The sequence below is a fragment of the Orycteropus afer genome, unplaced genomic scaffold (assembly GCF_000298275.1).
Source record: "Orycteropus afer afer isolate SDZICR_OR568_19922 unplaced genomic scaffold, OryAfe1.0 scaffold00484, whole genome shotgun sequence".
NCBI classification, from domain to species: Eukaryota; Metazoa; Chordata; class Mammalia; order Tubulidentata; family Orycteropodidae; genus Orycteropus; species Orycteropus afer.
Window position 1 is genome coordinate 1,023,983 of NW_006922071.1, and position 21,040 is coordinate 1,045,022.

General features: G+C 38.3%; 1 protein-coding gene across 1 annotated transcript in view; it reads right to left on the minus strand.

Annotated features, from left to right (window-relative positions):
- The window catches only part of CDH12 (cadherin 12), a 224,983-nt gene extending 207,914 nt beyond the window's left edge, over nucleotides 1-17,069 (minus strand). The window contains exon 1 of the mRNA XM_007954957.2: nucleotides 16,955-17,069. The gene's annotated coding sequence lies outside the window, so the exon portion shown is untranslated. The remainder of the gene's footprint in view (nucleotides 1-16,954) is intronic.
- Nucleotides 17,070-21,040: the final 3,971 nt, after the last annotated feature.

Sequence of the window (21,040 nt, forward strand, 5' to 3'; positions counted from 1 at the left end):
AACTGTCATTCCTGACATAGTAGACTATATGTTTGTCTGATTCAAAATAGCCAAAACCAGTCCATTTCACTTCACTAATCTCTAGGAAACTAATTTTTATGTGTTCTATTTCATTTTTTACAATTTCCAATTTTCCTAGATTCATACTTCATACATTCCATGTTCCAATGATTAATGGATGTCTGCAGCTTTTTCTCCTCAATTTGAGTGGTTCCATGTCTGCAAATGGAAGTCTCAAAAGCTTCACCTTATCCATATGAGTAAGGCTGGTTTTGCTCTGATGACACAGCTCTTTCCCAGTCCTATTTTAAGGGCCTTTTAACCTAAGTAACTCATCCTCCTTCTCTGTATTAGACAATGTTTCCAGACTATTCATAAAGTTGCACAGTAATGTATCAGTCAGTGTTTCTCTGCTATTCATAAGGTTTTCCCTTGCCAATTCCTGAGAAGTGGATGGCCTCTTCCTTCTTCCTAATTTGTCTCAGTCTGCAAGGCAGGCTGCTATGTGTGTACCATGTGCACCTCGATGAGTTTGAGCCACCAGTGGTACAGCCTCAAGACTCAGAGGAACACATCACCACAGTAGAACAAACCAACAGCGAAGTTTTTCTCCCTTAGATGTTGGAAACCTCTCCAACCACTCTTTTTCTGGATTCTTGTGGTTGACTCCTTGCTCTGTCCTGGTTCTCCCAGCCTTTATGTTCTTCTTTCTTCCACTTTCCCACCTTGCCACTTGTGGGGCATGGCCTGGGTTCCTCTCCTCACCTGGATCCCTGCCCTTGACTCCTTCCTCTGTCCTGGTCCTCCTAGCCTTTATACTTTCCTTTCTCCCACTTTCTCACCCTGCTGATTGTGGGGCATGGCCTGGGTTCTCTCTTCTCACCTGGACCCCTGCAGCTGACTCCTCATCGTTATAAAGGGCATATATGCAAAACCAACAGCCAACATTGTTTTCAATGAAGAGAGACTGAAACCATTCCCCTTGTAAAGAGGAACCAGACAAAAGATATCCTCTATCACCACTTCTATTCAACATTTTATTGCAAGTCCTAGGCAGGGCAATAAGGAAAGAAAGGGAAATCCAAGGCATCCAAATTGGTAAAGAATAAATCAAACTATCCCTGTTTGCTGATGATATGATCCTATATCTAGAAAACCCAGGATACTCAGTCAAAAATCTACTGGAACTAATTGAGAGATTTAGCATCATGGCAGGATATAAGATCAACCTCCAACAATCAGTTGGATTCCTCTACATCAGCAGAGAGATTGTTAAGAAAGAAATAAGGAAATCAATAGCATTTACAATGTTGTTGTTGTTGTTATGTGCTGTTGAGTTAGACCCAACTTATAGCGACCCCTCCTTGGGTTTCTGAGGCAGTATCAGTACGGAGTATATTGCCCCATCTTCCTTCGAAGGAGAGGAGTGGCTGGAGTGTTTGAACTGCCAGCTTTCTGGTTAACAGTCAAGTGCCTTAGGCACTACGCTATCAGAGCTCCTAGCATTTACAATACCTACCAAAAAAATAAAACACTTGGCAATAAATCTTACCAGGCACAGAAAAGTCCTATACAAAGAACAGTATAAAAGACTACTTCAAGCAACCATAGAGATCGACATAAGTGGAAGAACATACCGTGTTCTTCAATAGGAATATTGAACATGTGAAAAGGTAACTTCTACCCAAAGCAATTTATACATTCAATACAAATCCAATCCAGATCCCATCAATATTCTTTAAGGATATGGAAAAACTAATCAATAATTTTATATGGAAAGGAAAGAGACTTCGGATAAGCAGAGCACTATTGGAGAAGAAGAACAAAGTAGGAGGTCTCACACTGTCAGATCTCAAAACCTACTTTGTAGCCACAGTAGTCAAAACTGGATGGTATTGTTATAATGACAGACACATAGACCAATGTTATAGACTTGAGAACCCAGAAATAGATCCATTGACCTATGGCCAGCTAATCTTTGACAAAGAACCAAAATCCATTAAATGGGAAGAGAATGTTTGTTTAATAAATGGTGCTGGCAAAACTGGATATTGATTTGCAGAAAAACGAAGCAAGATCTGTACCTCACACCATACACAAAAACAAACTCCAGATGGGTCAAAGACTTAAATGTATAACCCCAAACTATAAAGTTTCTCAAGGAAAAAAATAGTAGCAAATTTAATTCAAACCCACCAGTCACTTCTCAGAAGGAAGGTTGGGCAATCTATTTCCAGAGTGATAGTGCCTTAGAAACTCAAGGAGTGGTCACTATGAGTCAGGTCTGACTTGATGGCACATAACAACAACAATGCTATATGGTATAAATAGACTATCAAGCATAACCCAAAATGCACAAGCAGCAGAAAAGAAACTAGATGAACAGGACCTTCTAAAGCTTAAATTGTTATGTGCTCCAAAGACTTCTTCAAAAGAGTCAAAAGAGAATGTACAGATTGAGAAAAATATTTGGCAATGACATATCTGACAAGGGAATTATCTGTAAAATTTATAGAAAACTCCAACACCTCAACAACAAAAAGACAAATAATCCAATTAAGAAAATAGATAGAAGACATGAATAGACACTTCAACAAAGAGGACATTTAGGCAGACAACAAACATATGAGGAAACACTCACAATCATTAGCCATTAGAAAGATGCAAATGAAAACAACAATGACATACCATGTTGCTCCAGCACTAGTAGCAAAGTTCAACAAGACAGAAAATAACAAATGCTGACAAGGATGCAGAGAGATTGGAACTCTCATATACTGCTGGGAGACTGTAAAATGGTATAACCACTGTTGAAAGCAGTTTGGCTATGACTTAAAAAGTTGTAATTAGAAGTATCATTTGATCCAGACATTCCATTACTAGGTATACATCCAAAAGAAGTGAGAGCCATGACAAGAACAGACATATGCACACCCATGTTCCTCACAACATGTTCATAGCATTTTGGCTATTTACAATAACCAAAAGATGGAAACAACCTAGGTGTCTATCAACTTAAGAATGGATAACCAAACTATGGTACATACACACAATGGAATACTGTGCAATGCTAAAGAATAATGTAGAATCTGCAAAACATCACATAATGTGGATGAACTTGGATGACACTATGCTGAGTGAAATAAGTCAATCACAGAAGAACAATTATTGTACTAGTCCATCATTATTGAAAGTCAAAGAAAAGTTTATATATGGAAGGAAATTTTCTTTGTTGATTACCAATGATGGGAGAGGAGATGTGGGAACACTTGTTAGATAGGTAGAGACAAGTATTGATTTGGGTGAAGAGATGGGCGATGTCCCAAATGTAAGTGATCAACATGGTGGTGTTAAGGAAGAGGAAGACATAGAGAGGTGCATGGGAGATACAGACAACAAAGATGAACCCTTTTGCACACACAGTACTACGTTGTCAGTGAAGGCAAACATGGGTATATGGGTGGATAGATGGGTGGACAGGCTGAACTATTAAGTATGTCTATACAGGGGGGAGTGTACCCAATACCATATATAGGGTTGGCAGACAATGTTTCTACAAGTATATTTGTATGTCCTGTAAGAATTACCAGATGGGTAGTAGAGCTGACAAGGGCCAAGTTTGCAGTCACTTATTGGCAACAGCCAGCTACCCAGAGGGTATGAGTAGCTGAACCTGTGGGCTTGGCACCATAGTTGCAGGGGACAGTAAGTTCAATTGGCATAACATACTACACAAAACATTGCTCCCCATTCTACTTTGGGAGTAGAGACTGGGATCTTAAAAGCTTGTAAGCAGCCATCTAGATGTAATGATGGGTTTCTCTTTGTCCAGAGCAAAGAAGAATGAAGAAAACCAAAGATTCATGGAAACAATTAGTCCAAGCAACTGGTACACCATGTGATCCTCAGCCCATAAGACTATGAGACCAGATGAATTGGATGGTGCCTGCCTACCATTGTCAACCACTTGGAGGGGGATCTATGTAGCAAATCCTGCATGGAGTGGGAGAACAATGTGAAACAAAACTCAAAATCATTTGGAAAAAATAAAGGGGGGGGGCAAGATTTGCTGGTCTGATAGAGCCTGGTTGAACCACTGAGACTATGACCTCTAGTTGCCCTTCAGGTCTGGGATTGAACCCACACCTGTGGCATCCAGCCAAACAAAAGACAGGTTTATGAGTTGAACATTTACCTGAGAGAGTTACACTTCCTAGAACAATCATGGGAGAAAGACGGGATGTTCATGCACAGGGAGACAGCTCAGGGGGCAGGATTGCATGGAGGGAAGGACACAGGGAAGGACACAGGAAGAAGTGGGAGGGGAGCTGTTGCATTGGGGTAAATTGTGGTCAATGTCATGAGACAAAGTGTACGTGAACTGCTGTAGGGAAAGTGAATTGGCTCTGTAAACTTTCACTCAAGTCAAAATAATAAATACATAAATAAGTAGATTACAATGACAGATAGACAGACAGATAGATTGATGAATGAATGAATCAATCAGTGAGTGAACAAACAAACAAATAAATAAATAAAAAGAAGGGACCATTCCCTGGAGAAGTATATTCTGCTTGGCAAAGTGGAGGGGCAACGAAAACAGGGAAGGTCCCCAAAAAGATGGATTGACACAGTGGCTACAATGATGGACTCAAGTCTAGCAAGGATCATGGGTCTGGAACAGGATTGAGTAGTGTTTTGTTCTGCTATACATAGGGTCACTAAGAGTTGGAGACAACTACACAGCACCTAACAGCAACAACAACTTCAACTATCTCTTATGTTCTGTAGTGGCACCATGCTACATAACTGTAATGTAACCTTCTAAGGACTGGATGACTTCCCCCTAATAGACAGCAATCTATTTAAGGATCTACTTGACTCATCGCAACATCCTGGACCCAGCAAAGACTCTGCTTTGCCATGGATTTTAAATAAACCTGCATCAGAAGAATTAATAATTAAGTAGAACATCATTGGCTCATCACTCATTATCTACTTTAACACTTCCAGTAACGTGAAACTCATAATCTCATGAGAAGCCCATCTTATTTACAGGCAGGTCTTATCATCTTTTTTTTATAACTCATACCAGCCATTTATAGCCCTTTTCCTCTAGAGCAGCACAAAATACATCACAAAAGACAGCTAATTCCTCTTCTACATGATAGTCCTACAACTTTCTAAAGGCATGTATCACATCTCCCTAGAATATTTTACTTGCAAAGCCAAACACTGATTAGTTCTTTCTGCTGATGTGTGAATTCCATGATCTCTAAAATAGGGAAAACAGAATATACAGAGTTCTTACGAAGTGTAACAAGGAAGAACACAAGGAAATCACTGTACGGAGTACATTGCTGAGGCATGCAATTTTTAGCACACATATGGAAAAGAGTCACAAATTTTCTAATCCCAGGTATTATTTTGTCTTAATAATTAAATGTCTAATCTTTGACACATTTTTCCTTCTTTATAGGTATTAGCATCTATTGATTTCCATGCTTTTATTATGTTCATAATCACCCTTCATCTTTACTCTTCTTGATAATTCCTTTACTCATAGAAAAAAAAAAAAAAAATATATATATATATATATATCTCAAAGGAGCACCTACTTTGTACAGATAAATACCATTTGGTTTTGTGCTTGAAATCTTATACTTTATTTATCACCAGGACCACTGACACATCTGAATTCTTCATGATTTTATTCTGAATTAGTTATCAAAGCATTAACAAGCTACAAAATGTTATATGCATTTATATTGTATTATAAAGTATTAAAAAAAGTATAAAATCTGACTCATACTTTTATTTTATCATTGGACTTTAATAAAACAACAAACTTTCAAATGCCTAAAGGAATAATTATCAGTCAGGATATGAGAGGAAGATTCATTTAGGATATGGATTTGAAGATTATTATCTGGGGATGAAAGGAGATAGACTAAAACACCAAGGATATTTAAAAGGCATCAGTCATGTCAGCAACGCTTAGCAGAGTCCTCTGCTAGTGAAGAGCTAGATGAATCTGGAAGAGGAGCACAGAGTATGCAACATGGAACCATTGACTGGATAAAAAGTGTGTAGGGGATTGACTCAGACATCTCCATTCTTGTATAAATTCCATAAATATATGTTGTTGTTGTTAGGTGCCCATCAAGTCTGACTGACAGCTGCCGTATGCACAGCAGAACGAACCATTGCCCACGCTTGTACCATCCTCAGGATATTTGCTATGCTTGAGCCCATTTTCACAGCCACTGTGTCAATTCTTATGGAGAGTTTTCTCTTTTACATTGATTTTCTCATTTAAAAAGCAGCATATCCTTCTTCAGGGACTGATCCCTTTGACCACATGACATACATATACATATAAATACATGAATAAATACAAAAAGATGCAAACTTATAAAGATCATATTGCATTTGAAAATGCACACAAATTAAAAGATATCATGGTAAAATGGTATCATTTTCTGAAAGTAGGCCTCAGATGATTTAGAAAAATAAAACATATCATTGCCACATGATCCAAAAATAGCCACAGAGACCCAGGTGAGGAGAGGGAACCCAGGCCATGCCCCACAAGCAGTGAGATGGGAGGCAGGGAGAGGACAGAAAAGGCAAAAGGGACCAGAGTAGATAGAGGAGTCAGCTGCAGGGATCCAGGTAAGGGTGGTGGAGGGGTCCAACAGCTAAGGGAGACAAACTTGTCTGTTGGTTTGTCCTACTGTGGTGATGTGTTGCTGTGAGTCTTGAGGCTGTGCCATTGGTGTTTTAAACCCAGTGAGGTGCAAATGGTGCACAGGTATCAGTCCAACTTGCAGACTGAGACAGACTAGATAGAAGGAGAAAGCCATCCACTTCTCAAAAAATTGACTGGGGAAAACCTTATGAACAGCAGAGAAACACTGTCTGATACATTGCTGCACAACTTTATGAATAGTCTGGAAACATTGTCCAATACAGAGGAGGAAGATGAGTCACTTAGCATAGAAAGCTCTTGAAGTAGGACTGGCCAAGAGCTGCATTATCAGGGTAAAATCAGCCTTACTCATATGGATAAGGTAAAGTTTTCAAGACCTCCATTTGCACACGTGGCACCACTCAAATTGAGAAGAAACAGTGGCAAACATGCATTAATAAGTGGAACATGGAATGTACAAAGTATGAATCTAGGAAAATTGGAAGTTGTCAAAATGAAATGGAACACATAAAGATTGATATCATTGGCATTAGTGAGCTGAAATGGACTGGTTTGTGCCATTTTGAATCAGACAACCATATGATCTACTATGCCTGGAATGACAGTTTAAAGAGGAATGGCGTGGCATTCATCATCACAAAGGATGTTTCAAGATCTGTCATGAAGTACAATGCTGTCAGTGATAGGATAATATCCATATGCCTACAAGAAAGGCCCATTAATACGACTATTATTCAAATTTATGCCCCAACCACCAAAGCCAAAGATGAGGAAATTGAAAATTTTTATCAACTCTTGCAGTCTGAAATTGACTGAACATGCAATCAGGAGGTGTTAATTATCACTGGTGACTGAATTGCAAAAGTTGGAAACAAAGAAGAATCACCAGTAGTTAGAAAGTTTGGCCTTGGTGACAGAAATAATGCTGGAACTTTCATAGTAGAATTTTGCAAGACCAACGACTTGTTCATTGCAAACACCTTTTTTCAACAACACAAACAGCAGCGCTACACGTGGACTTCACCAGATGGAACACACAGGAATCAGATTGACTACATCTGTGGCAAGAGGCAATGGAGGAGCTCAATATCTTCAGCAAAAACCAGGCCAGGAGCTGATTGTGGAACAGACCATCAACTGTTCATATGCAAATTCAACTTGAAGTTAAAGACAATTAAAACAAGTCCACGAGAGCCAAAACATGATCTAGAATATATTCCTCCTGTTAATCAACTCAGAGTTATTTAGGTAATCATTTAGGCAACAAATAAGAAAATTATAAAGGAAAGTATTGTAATGTTGTATCCCTAATGAAATAACTACAATCACTGCTGTCATGATGCTTTCCCTCCTGATTTCACGTGCTAAATAAAAATATATGATAAAAAACAAACTCACTGCTGATGAGTCCATCAATTCAACTCATAGCAACCCTTCCTTGGGTTTCAGAGGCGGTATCTCTATGGAGGTAGATTGTCCAATCTTTCTTCCGAGGAGTGGCTGATGGGTATGAACTTTCAGCGTCTGTTTAGCAGTCACATGGCTTGGGTACTATGCCACCAGAGTTCCCAAATAAAATATTTGTTGTTGTTGTTGTTGTTATGTGCCGTTGAGTCAGACCCGACTCATAGTGACCCCTCCTTGGGTTTCCGAGGCAGTATCACTATGGAAGTAGGATTGCCCAACCTTCCTTCTGAGGAGTGGCTGGTGGGTTTGAACCGCCAGCCATCTGGTTAGCAGGCAAGTAGCAATGCCTAATAATTAATGTATACATTTTGGAGATAAGAAAAAATTTGGCCATCATGTGAAGCATATAAACAAATGTATTTGAATTTTTATTTAGAGAAAATAATTTCATGGCAAGGAAAATAGTTTCCAAATTAGCCAGTTTAGAAGAAAATTATTATTTCTAGACTTATTTCATACGTGTATAAATTTACATGGCTGAGAAATAAGTCATGGTATTCACTTGGGTTGAGATGCTATGACTGTTTGAGCCAGAGTAATATCAATAGGAAATCTTTTTTTTTTTTTTTTCCTCATTTCAAATGAACAGTAAATGGAAATTTTAATCTCTTCATAGATATTTTAGCACCAAAAGTTTTGATGACAACTTCCTTTAAGAATTGTTTTAAACATTATTATTCTACATTCAAATGTGGAAAGAAATGTAGATATATAAGTTCTTCATGCATTTTATTTAATAACAGCAAAAGGCATCATAAAAGAAAGTTAGGTGCCTGGAACACATGGAGATAGTTTCTGAGAAATGGCAATTATCCTTGATTTTTTATTTATTCTTATCTACCACAAGGTGATAAATTTAACAAGAAGCCTTGTTAATAGTTTTTGTGCATGAAGAACTAGTTAGCACCCCATTAATGAAGGGCCTCATCATCTTTTCTTTTCCTGTCCAGTGGTCTGAGGCAGTGTTAGCAGCAAGACTTCTGGCTCCAGTGAAAATCAATGCTTCAGAAAATCTATTACATCATTTATGCAAGAAATGTTTCACTTTTAGTTCTAAATAATAGGCATTATAGAAGAAATTTAAAAAAAATTATAAAACCCATACTATCTCATACATACTCTGTGGCAAAAGAACAGTTTCTTAAAGCATTAGGATTAAGGTCAAGTTGATATTGCCCAAGTTAAGCCAAGGGAGAGGATATATTTTGACTCATGTAATTGTTATCTGTCAGCATATTAATTTGTCTTTAGTAATTATATTCTTAACCCGGGGTTTCTGCTTAAATTATTATTTAAATTGTATAATTTAATGATGATTTTTGTAAGATATGGGCTCCATTTATACTTATTTAACCAATGTCAAATCCTTAATCTTTTTCACTCATTCAAGTATATTCATTCACCTACTCCATAGATTTAATGACTGAAGCCCAGTAATAGTAGTGTAATATTAAATCTCTGTCTTCACTATTCACCATACACTCTGTTTCTTTCTTGCATCCTTTCTGCCCGAGGAATGCTCACTGAGGCAGAAGAGAGCTATGACTTATACATCACCCATACTTCACTTTTTGGTCAGATAATCAACTATGGTGAAGTTGGGAAAGATAGATAATTATTTATGAATGAAATCACAACACATAGTGCCTCAATCTGAGAAATTTAAATGATTTTTTCTTTTTTAATTTTTGATTTCCTTTTTTTTTTTCTCTCTCTCTCTCTCTCTCTAGCTCTGGAGGTATAGTGCCTAAAGCAATTGACTACTAACCAGAAGGCTGGTGGTTCAAACCCACCAGCCACTCCTTGGAGGAAGGTTGGGGAATCTACTTCTGTAATGATGCTGCCTGGGAAACCCAAGGAGGGTTCTCTATTAGTAGGGTCCAACTCTATGCAGTGTTTTTGTTTTGTTTTGTTTTAAATATTCTGTCATCAAAACCTTGTTAATTACTTTTTTTTTTTTATTAATTTTGCTTTGGGTGCAAATTTATAGAGCAAAATTTGTTTTACTTTCAAGAGTTCATGTACATTTGATTTCACACCCCAATTACCATCCCCGACCATAAGAAACTCTCCTCCCCTCCCATCCCTGTGACTACCCTTCTCTGCACTCTCCTTAACTATGCATTCCCGTCTGCACAGCTGTCCCTCTATGTGAATGCTGTCTCTCTGTCCCCCATGGCCAATTGCTGTAAGGGTTGTATCTCCCTAGAGTAGGTGGGTACATTGCCCTGGGGTAGGTGTTCTGCATGTAGGTCTTTCCACTGGTGGGCTGAAAGCCAATCTATGGAAGTGAGTCCAATTCTAGGCCTGAAGGGTAAGCTAGGGGAATAATCTTGGGGGTTCCACCAGTCTCTCTCCAACCAGTAATTCTGATTATTTTTGTTTTTCTGAATTTTATCTCACATTTTTCCTCACACTCTATCCAGGATCTCCAGTTTAGATCCCTTTCCTACTGGTTGGCATTGGTAACCAGGCACAATCTAATTCTTCTGGTGTTGGGGTCCATCATATCCCTGGACTAATTGTTTCCAGATGTCTTTGGTTTTCTTCACTCTTCTTTGCTTCAGATGAGAGGAGACCAATAGTTGCATCTTAGATGGCCACTCAGAAGCTTTTATGACCCCACTGACTACTCACCAAAGCAGGCTGTAGAACAAGATTTTATGTACTATGCTGTGCCAATTGAGCTTGGTGTCCCGTGAAACTATAGTCCTGAGTCAGCAGGACTGGTGATTCTCTTTCTCAAGGTGACTGGTTGTCTCTGAGAGGTTACTCCGACCCTGTCTTCTGCTGCTTCTGTAATATGTATGGTTAATTCTGTAGCAGAAGTGCATGTGTAAGATTATCCTCAGCTAAATCTATCCTTAGTCTAGGGTATATTCCTGTTTGCTGACCCAATTAACCAAATTAACCAAATGCCAAAGGGGCAAGGAGGTGGCATCTTCTGATCTCCTCTAACTTCACAAGAGGAGGGCAGAATCACCATCAGCAGCCCAAGACCTATTCCTGTGAGGACAGACATGCTGCCTCTCTCCAGCCCTTTCACCAACCCTGACACCAATCTTCCCTCCCACAGAACTCACTATCTGTCTGCTGGGCTCGACAACACATTGTAATGGCCATGCCAAATTCACAGACACCACTCACAGATTAGGAGGACTATTAGGGAAGCAATAGGCTACAACTCAAATTCAGGAATGCATTCAGGACTCATTACCTGGCTCGGGACAGTCTCTCCTCTGCCGTGCCCTTAGACATGCCTCTGGTACCCTGGGCCTTTCGGCCTGGCCTCTACCTTTGTGGGCCAGATAACTTTGCTACTTGGTCTTGGGCCTCTTGGCCCCACTGTTGCCTTCTCTCAGCCAGGCATCTCTCTTTCAGTAATGTCTAGGCCTCTCAGCCATGGGTCAGTCTTGCAGCCACAGGTCAGACTCTTAGCCACACATCTTTCTCAGCCAGCACTGAGAGATATTGCTCCTCTCTGCCTCTAGGAGGGCTCACTTTAAGCCCAGAAGAATGGCAAGACCAACCAATCCCAGCACCAGAATTCCATACACCTGAAAGAGCAAAATTCCCAGAAAATTTCTTCATGCTGCTCTCAACAGAAATACTTCAAGTAGATAACTTTAATAATCAGGAGTTCCTTAGTTGCTCATGGCAAATTCCACCACAGAGCTTACAAAGACTATGGCTAGAAAAGCCACACTATGTAATTTACTACACTGCACCAAACCTTGTTAATTCCAAAGGGACCTTGCACAATCGTAAAATTCATTGAAAAACTTTTCCAAACCCTATCATCTCCATATTTTTTTTCTTTTCAACAAACCAAAAACCAAACTCACTGCTGTTGAGTTGATTCTGACTCATAGTGACCCCTCCTTGGGCTTCCAAGGTGATATCTCTATGGAGATGTAATCCATACAGCAGACTGTCATCTTCAATCTTCATCAATAAGTGCTTCAAGTCGTACTAACTTTTAGCAAGCAAAGTTGTGTCATCAGTGTATCGTAGGTTGTTAATGATTCTTCCTCCAATCTTGATGCCATATTCTTCTTCATATAGTCCAGCTTTTCTGATTATTTGTTCACCATATAGATTGAATAAGTATGATGAAATGATACAACCCTGACACACTCCCTTCTTGATTTTAAACCATGCAGTGTTCCCTTTTTCTGTTTGAATGACAGCCTCCTGCTCTATCTACAGGTTTCTCCTGAGTACAATTAAGTGTTCTGGAATTCCCATTCTTCTCAATATTATCCATGATTTTTTTATGATCTACACAATCAAATTCTTTTGCATAGTCAATAAAACACAAGTAAACATCTTTCTGGTATTCTTTGCTTTTAGGCAAGATCCATTGGACATCAGCAATGATCATTATATGTCCTCTTCTGAATCCAGCTTGCATTTCTGGAAGTTCTCTGTCAATATACTGCTGGAACTATTTTTGAATTTTCTTCAGTAAGATTTTATTTATGTGTGATATCAATGATATTGTTCAATAATTTCCACATGCTGTGTGATCACTTTTCTTTGGAATGGGTACAAATATGGATCTCTTCCAGTCAGTTGGCCAAATCTCCTGGCATAGCCAAGTGAGTGCCTCCATTGCAGCATCTGTTTGTTGAAACATCTCAGTGGATATTCCATCAATTTCTGGAGCCTTGTTTTTTGTCACTTCCTTCAGTGCAGCTTTGACTTCTTCCTTCAATACCATTGGTTCTTAATCACATGCCACCTCCTGAAATGGATGAACATTGACCAATTCTTCTTGGAACAGTGACTTTCTATATTCCTTCCATCTTCTTTTGATGTTTCCTGCATCATTCAATATATTGCCCATAACAAACAACAACAAAAAAAAAACCTCACTGCCATCAAGTCAGATCCGACTCATAGAAACACCTTGTTGGTTTCCAGGGTGGTATCACTATGGAAGTAGATTGCATCTTCCTTATGAGGAGCGGCTGGTAGGTTTCAACTGCCAGCCTTCTGGTTAACAGTCAAATGCCTTCGGCACTATGTTACCAGAGCTCCCATAGAGTCTTTCAATGTGGTAACCCGAAGCTTAAATTTTTTATTCGATTCTTTCAGCTTGAGAAATGCCAAGCATATTTTTCCCTTTTGGTTTTCCAATTCTAGGTCTTTGCATATTTCATTATAGTAATTGGCTTTTTCTTCTTGAGCTGTTCTTTGAAATGTTCTGTTCAGCTCTTTTATCTTGTCATTTTTTTTTTCCATTTGCTCTAGCTACTCTCTTATACAGTCTGCAATATAGATTATACCTCAATATAAAGAAAACAAAAATCCTCACAAACTGGACCAATAAGCAGCATAACGATAAATGGAGAAAATATTGAAGTTGTCAAGACTTCATATTACTTGGTTCCAAATCATTGCCAATGGAAGCAGCAGTCAAGATATCAGATGATATATAGCATTAGGTAAACTGTCTTCAAAAGACCTCTTTCAAGTGCTGAAGAGACCTCTTTCAAGTGCTGAAGAAAGGACTAAGATCCGCCTAACACAAGCCATGGTATTTTCAAAAACCTCATATACAAGTGAGAGCTGGACAATGAATAAAGAAGACTGAAGAAGAGTTGATGCTTCTGAGTTGTGGTACTGGTGAAGAATGCTGAAAATATCATGGACTGCTAAAAGAATTAACAAACTGTTCTGGAAGAAGTGCAGCTGGAATGCTTCTTGAAAGTGAGAATGACCAGACTTCATCCCACATACATTGGTAATTTTGTAAGAAGGAGCCATTCCCTAGAGAAGGATATCATGCTTGGTAAAATGGAGTGTCAATGAAAGAAGGGAAGACTCAACAAGATGGATTGACACAGTGGGTACAATGATAAGTTCAGGTATAGCAGGGATCATGAGCAGGACTGGTCAGTGTTTAATTCTGCTGTACTTAGGGTCATTATGAGCTGGAGACAACTCAATGGTACTTAACAACAACAACATCTCTGTGGAAGTAGATTTCCCAGTCAAATATATATAATTTCCCAATAGCTGAAACAACAAAACTTTACTTACTAATAATATTGCTAAACATTTTATCTTCAGTGTCTTAGTTCCTCAAAAGTAGGTTACATTGTAGGTGTTAATTTCCCCATCACGCACTCAGTCTTAACATAGAACAATGTGTATTCTGGCTTCCATCCTCTATTCAAACCAAAAGAGGTTCTTTGTCTGAACAATTCTGGAACTTCTATAGCACTGATGCTCTTATTAAATACCTTGTGTTTCTTAAACTCAATTTTTTTAAAAAAAAATTACATGAGGAAACAACTCTACATTTTCCTTGTTAACTTTCTGATGACTTTTGTACCCTCACTGGCCAAGAATGGAGAGTATGAAATAGGCAGCTTTTATAGGTGGTTCCAAAAACCCAAACCCATTGCCATTGGATACACATAGAGAATTAGTATACCTGATTTTAACACATACTTTCTGAGGAGTTATACATTTTAAATACTTAGAGCATTTGCACGTATAGTACCTGAAATGTATAATTTTCAAATTGAAGTAAAATTTAAATATCAATTTCCAAATAATAAGTATATCAAATTCAATTTGCAATAAAATGCAATGTACTATATAAGACTTTCAAGGATTTTGTTTATTTTTGTCTGCGATCAACACCCATGGAAGCATTCAGTCAAGAAATGAAATGAAATAATGCACTGGACAAATCTTCTGCAAAGAACACCTTTAAAGTATCCAAAAGCAAATATGTCACTTTGAGGACTAAGTTGCTATGGTAGTTAAGGTTGTGCGTCAACTTGGCTAGGCCTGGTTGAGTAGCTGAGCAGCTGGTGGTAGTTATTGCCCACAATGAAACTGACAATAAACTCCATGATAGTATCTAATACAAGCAGCTGAGCAGTTGCTTTAGGAATGTGGTCTGCTTCCCTATATGAGAAGCAGACTGAATAATCTCTATAGGGAATAGTGTCTAGCTTATGGCATGTTTTAACCCTGCATGTAACCAAGTCATTGTTCAGCAGCCTGCCATGCTCTGTCAATCATGAGACTTTCAATGGACTTGAATCAAGGGTCTGCTGTGTTGTTTGGTAACATTGGGACTGTGCCTATTTACTTGTCTGCAAGAAGAGAAGCCTCTAGCTTCACTGAGACAGGAGGAAGAGGCAGAATTGAAACATAAGGTCCAGGGGCCTTCATTCAATCCCTAGAGCCTAGGACTTTGAACTTGGACATAAAGCCTCCAAAATTATAAGAGAATATATTTCTGTTTTTTCATGGCATCTCATTTGTAGTATATTCCTGTGAGAGCAGCACTAGGTAACCAAAATAGGTGTGCCACAAGAAGTAATGGGATTTTCAATAACCTCATATATGTATGAAAGCAGCATAATTAATAAGGGATAACGAAGAAGAACTGATAAATTAGAATTATGGTGTTGGTGAAGAATATTGAATATAATATGGACTGTCAGAAGGAAGAACAAATCTGTCTTGGAAAATGTACAGCCAGAATGGTACTTTGAAGTAAGGATGGTGAGATGTCATCTCACGTACTTTGAACATATCAGAAGAGACCAACTCTGGATAAGGACATCATGCTTGGTAAACTGGAGAGTCAGTGAAAAGGGAAAACTGTCAATGAGCTAGTTGACACAGCGGCTCCAAGAATGAGCTAAAAAACTGCAATAATTTTGAGAATAGCACAGAACCAGGCAGTGTTTTGTTTTCTTTTGCATAAGATCACTCTGAATTGGAACTGTATGACAGCTATTGATAACAAGAACACTTAAGAGTTAATAAAATAGCTGTCATTGTGGAGTTTCAGCTTTAACTATTATATGGAACTCCTATTTTGAACATGGTCTAAGTAGAACTAGATAGATAAATAGGCAACTGTCATTTAGTTGACTCCCACTCATAGTGACCAGGTGTACAATGGAACTGAACATTATTTGGTCCTCCACTATCTGCACAATCACTGATATGTTTGAACATCTCATTGAGGATCTCCTCACTCTTGCTGGCCATCTACTTCACTAAAGTTGGCATCTTCCTCCAGAGGTTGGTCCCTCCTGATGATGAATCAAATCAGACAATGTTGTCTTAAACACTGAACATGGAACATAGGGTTGACAGTAGGTTTTTCAGTGAAAGTCTATGCAACCACCTTTCAAATGCCTTAGGCACTACACCACCATAGATCCTCCTTGGTACAGATAGAAATAGAAGACTCTTGATCATAACACATAGTAATAAGACTTATAAGTGAATATAATTGAACCAACAAAGAAAACTTGAAATCAAAATTTATTTTTGACAGATGAATCAAAATACAAATATTCATTGTTGTTGTTGTTGTTAAGTGCCGTCGAGTCGGCCCCGACTCATAGCGACCCCTCCTTGGGTTTCCGAGGCAGTATCACTACGGAAGTAGGATTGCCCAACCTTCCTTCCGAGGAGTGGCTGGTGGGTTTGAACCGTCAGCCATCTGGTTAGCAGGCAAGTGTCTTGGAAATTCAAAGGAAGCCATATAGAGAACGCTTGGCCAACAAATTTGGACTTTATGAACATATGTGCAAAGGTTTATATTCATACAAAGCACGATTGAAGAGAAATTGTTTTGCAAGAGCAAAGTAAGATTCTTTCTTTGCTTAATATGAGGCACACGGAATCTGTATTGCTTTATTAGAATATGTAACTTCCCATGCCAAGATTTAATTGAAGTTTAAGTATTTGATGTGGTGGTGGTAAGGTTGACTCTAATAAAAAATTTACCTGTCTTAGGATCAATAGAGAAATAAGGTTGTCCCTGAAGAATGCTGTAAACGACTCTGGCACTGTTCCCATAGGTTGGGTCATCTGCATCTGTGGCCTTGACCTGGAGCACATATGCACCTGCAAAATAAGACAAAGGACTCTAGTATTTTTTTTATTTTTACAGAGCTCAAGGTCATGTCTATAATCTTCCTAATTCCATTTTCTTTTGGAATTGATACCACATGTATGTGATGTAATAGAATAATTTAACTATTAGAGCCAAAATGGTGGGTGATAGTAGAGTTGTCAGTACAAATGACACACATCTTTAGTAACTATTTCCAGTTTCTGGATCATTGACAGAGAAATTTAACATTATAATTTTATTGATTCATACAGAAAGGAAAATGTGGGCACTGAGAACATAAGCTAATCTTACTGTTTTAATTTCATGGTCAGGATGTCAAAAGAGAAACTGAAAAGGCTTAGAAGCTTATTCCATTTTAGAGAAAATTTGCAATTTTAAGATTTTAAAATAACTATGTAACATGAGAAAGCCTTTAATTAAGGAAAGAACCTTTGATTAGTTAAAGCAATGTAACTGATTGCAAATAAAGCTATGAGGAGCACTACCAGATTGGAAGACTGAATTAATCTAAGGGTCCTTTGACACAGGACATCAAAGCCAGTCCACACTAGATGCATCATTTCTTCCCTTACCTTTTCTTTCCCTCCCTCATCTTCTTCTTTCTTTCCTTCCATTCTTCTTTTTTAGAAGACATATTATTTATATACTAGAGTTGATTTAACAAATCTATCTTGGAAGAAGTACAACTGGAAGTGTACTTCTCCTTAGAAGTGAGATTGACCAGACTTCATGTCACCCAGTTTGGTCATGTTGACAGAAGGGACCAGTTCCTGGAGAAGGATATCAGGCTCAGTAACGTAGCAGGTTAGCAAAAAATGAGAAAACTGTCAACAAGATGAATTGAAACAATGGCTGCAACCATGGGCTCGAGCAAAGTAAAGATTGTAAGAATGTGAAGAAGCGGGCAGTATTTCACTCTGTTCTACATAGAGTCACTGTCAGCCAAAGCCAACTCAGTTTCACCTAGCAACAACAACAACTATAAGGGTGATTTAAAGATCGATGGGGAACTGTGGTTAAAGTATTGGGCAGTTAAACAAAATGTTGGTGGTTGGAACCCTCCAATGGCTCTGTGAGAGGAAGATGAGGCAGTCTGCTTTAAAAGATTTACAACCTTGGAAACCCGTTGGGGCAGTTTTATTTTATCCTATAAGATTGATTCACCCACTGCCTCAAGTGGATTCCTACTCATAGTGACCTCCTTAGGATTGCCAAGGCTATACATTTTTACATAAGTAGATTGTTCCATTTTCCTACCATGGAGCAGCTGGTGAATTTGAACATCTGACCTCCTGTTTAGCAGCCAAATGTCTTATATAGGATCAATTGCAGTGTCTTTCTTTTTTTTTTTTTTAGGTGGATTTAGAAGGTGTTATTTTTTTCCCTGAATTTTTGCCATATGAACTCTAAATCATATTTAAGTCATTGTCTAAATTTTAAATGAATAACTTTTCCTATAATTCCCTTCTGTGCTGTCTTGGTTTTCTAGTGCCACTAGCAAGGATTTATTCTCTTACAGTTTAGGAGGCTAGAAGTTCAAATTCAAAGTGCTGGCTCAAGAGACTGAGAGAAAGCTTCAGCTCTGCCTCCTGCTCTAGGACCACCGGAGATGGAGGTTTTACTGACTCACATAGCTATTGACTTCTGAGGGTGTCAAATCCAACCAAGATTGACAGGTAAAATGGCACAGTCCCAAGATTAGCAAGCAACATGACAGCCACTAGTTCAAGTACAAAGATAATCCCAAGATCAGCAGGCAACATGGCAGGCTACTGAGATGAAGACTTGGCCAAACACAGCATTTAGATGTGCCAAAAGCCAGAGACCTTTCATAAAGCCTCACCTTAAATAATAATAGCAGGCCACATACTCTGAAGGCAGCTACTTATCTGGAGGTGTTGGAATCACCTCATGGGGAATAATCATGCCCAGCTGCTCAGGCATTCAAAACCACAGCCCAGCCTAGTTGATACACAGCCTTACTACTACATGTTATTATTGATTTTAGAAACAAGCATGAGCAAAATACCAAAATATGCTAGAGACATAATGGCCATCATGTGGATGATCAGAGAGAAATCACTACTGACCATGAAAAGAGCAAATATATATTCAAAAACTGAACCATTTTCTTATCTAAGAGACATTCAAAGTATCTGCTCAGTTTTGGGAAAGCATGGCTGCTCATTTCCATTCATTTACTCATTCAGGCTTTTCCCATAAGGCAGTTGAAAATTGGACCAAATCCAAAGATATTAAGTAAAATCTAAGATGCTGCAAAAAGACCTCTTTAAAATACTGAAGAGTAAAGATGTCTCTTTGAAGACTGAGGTGTGCCTAACCCAAGCCATAGTAATTTCCATCACCTCATATGCATGTGAAAGCTGGACAACGTATAAGGAAGACCAAAGAAGAATTGATGCTTTTGACTTGGCAAAGAATACTAAAAGTACCATGGACTACCAGAAGAATGAGCAAATTTATCCTGGAAGAAAGACAGCCAGCATGCTCTTGGAAGTGAGAATGGCCAGACTTCATCTCACTTACTTTGGTTACTTTGTCAGAAGGGACTGTTCCCTGGAGAAGGATATCATGCTTGGTAAAGTGGGGGGTCAGCAAAAAAGGGGAAGGCCCTCAATGAGATGGATTGACAGAGGGGCTGCAATGATGGGCTTAAGTATAGCAATGATTGAGAGCTTGGCACAGGACTGAGCAATGTTTCGTTTTGTTCTACACAGAGTCACTATGAGTTGGAGTGCACTGAACAGCACCTAACAAGATGAACCAACCCTTTACCACTACTTTTATTTATTTATTTTTAATTTAAGGAAGTGTTAGGATGGTGGAAAGAATGAGAAATTATAGCTTTTTATATACATTCAACACCAAATCCTATGTTTTAAGTTGATTTGGTGGATTCCAGTTGTATTGACTAATGAAAAAGAATTATATCTACTATTTTGTTACAGTAACCTTTCTCAGGAAAGAACACATCTAGAAGGAAAATAAGTAGACATTGCTAAGATATAAAGAGTAACAATCTATAGGATCCATTATAGCACTGTTAATAATTATTTAGCAAATATTTATGTCTGTGAGGCTGGGTACTTGAATTAGGGATTCAATAAAACTTCCTCTTCCTCTAATGAAATAAACAGTTTATCAAAAATAAATCCCTTTCTCAAAGATTCTTCTTTCAGGGCCCTCATTTGGATCTCCAGTACTGACTTATCATTCATGTATTGTGTAAGCAACTTTCCAAATATTAAATATACAATTTGTAATTGAAAGGCTGTTGGCATTTTTATTGAGCTGGCAAAATGTCTGTAGTTTACAATAAAATAATTGAGGTCGATTATTTGACTTTTATTTGATTTTTCTCATTGATACTAAAAGATATTTTCACACAAAATAGTAGTGATATAGTAGTAGAACTGAACCATAATAATTTTAAAATAAAACAAACTCACTGCCATAAAACTGATTCAAACCCATCATGACCTTTGAGGACAGAGGAGAACTGCCTCATAGAGTTTCCAAGGCTGTAAATCTTTACAGAAGCAGACAGCTCTCCCCCTTGGAGTAGCTGGAGAGTTCCTACCACAGATCTTTTTGATTAGCAGCTGAATGCTTAAACCACTAAGTCACCAAACCTCTATTTTGGCTTAATTGTCATTAATTTCTTAATTATTCAATTAATTATCATTTCAGGCAACAAATATTTAAAAGTTCCTCCAATGCACCAAATACTACTCTTGATGTACAATAGAAAACAATACCCAATTCTCTATTCAGTAAAATGCCACTCCTAGCTTCACAGTTTTTGTATAATATATATTACTTCCATTAGGGAATTAAATAAATAAACTTGCTAGGGAAAATATATATATATATAGGAGCTCTGGTAGCATAGTGCCTAAGGCACTTGACTGCTAACCAGAAGGCTGGCGGTTCAA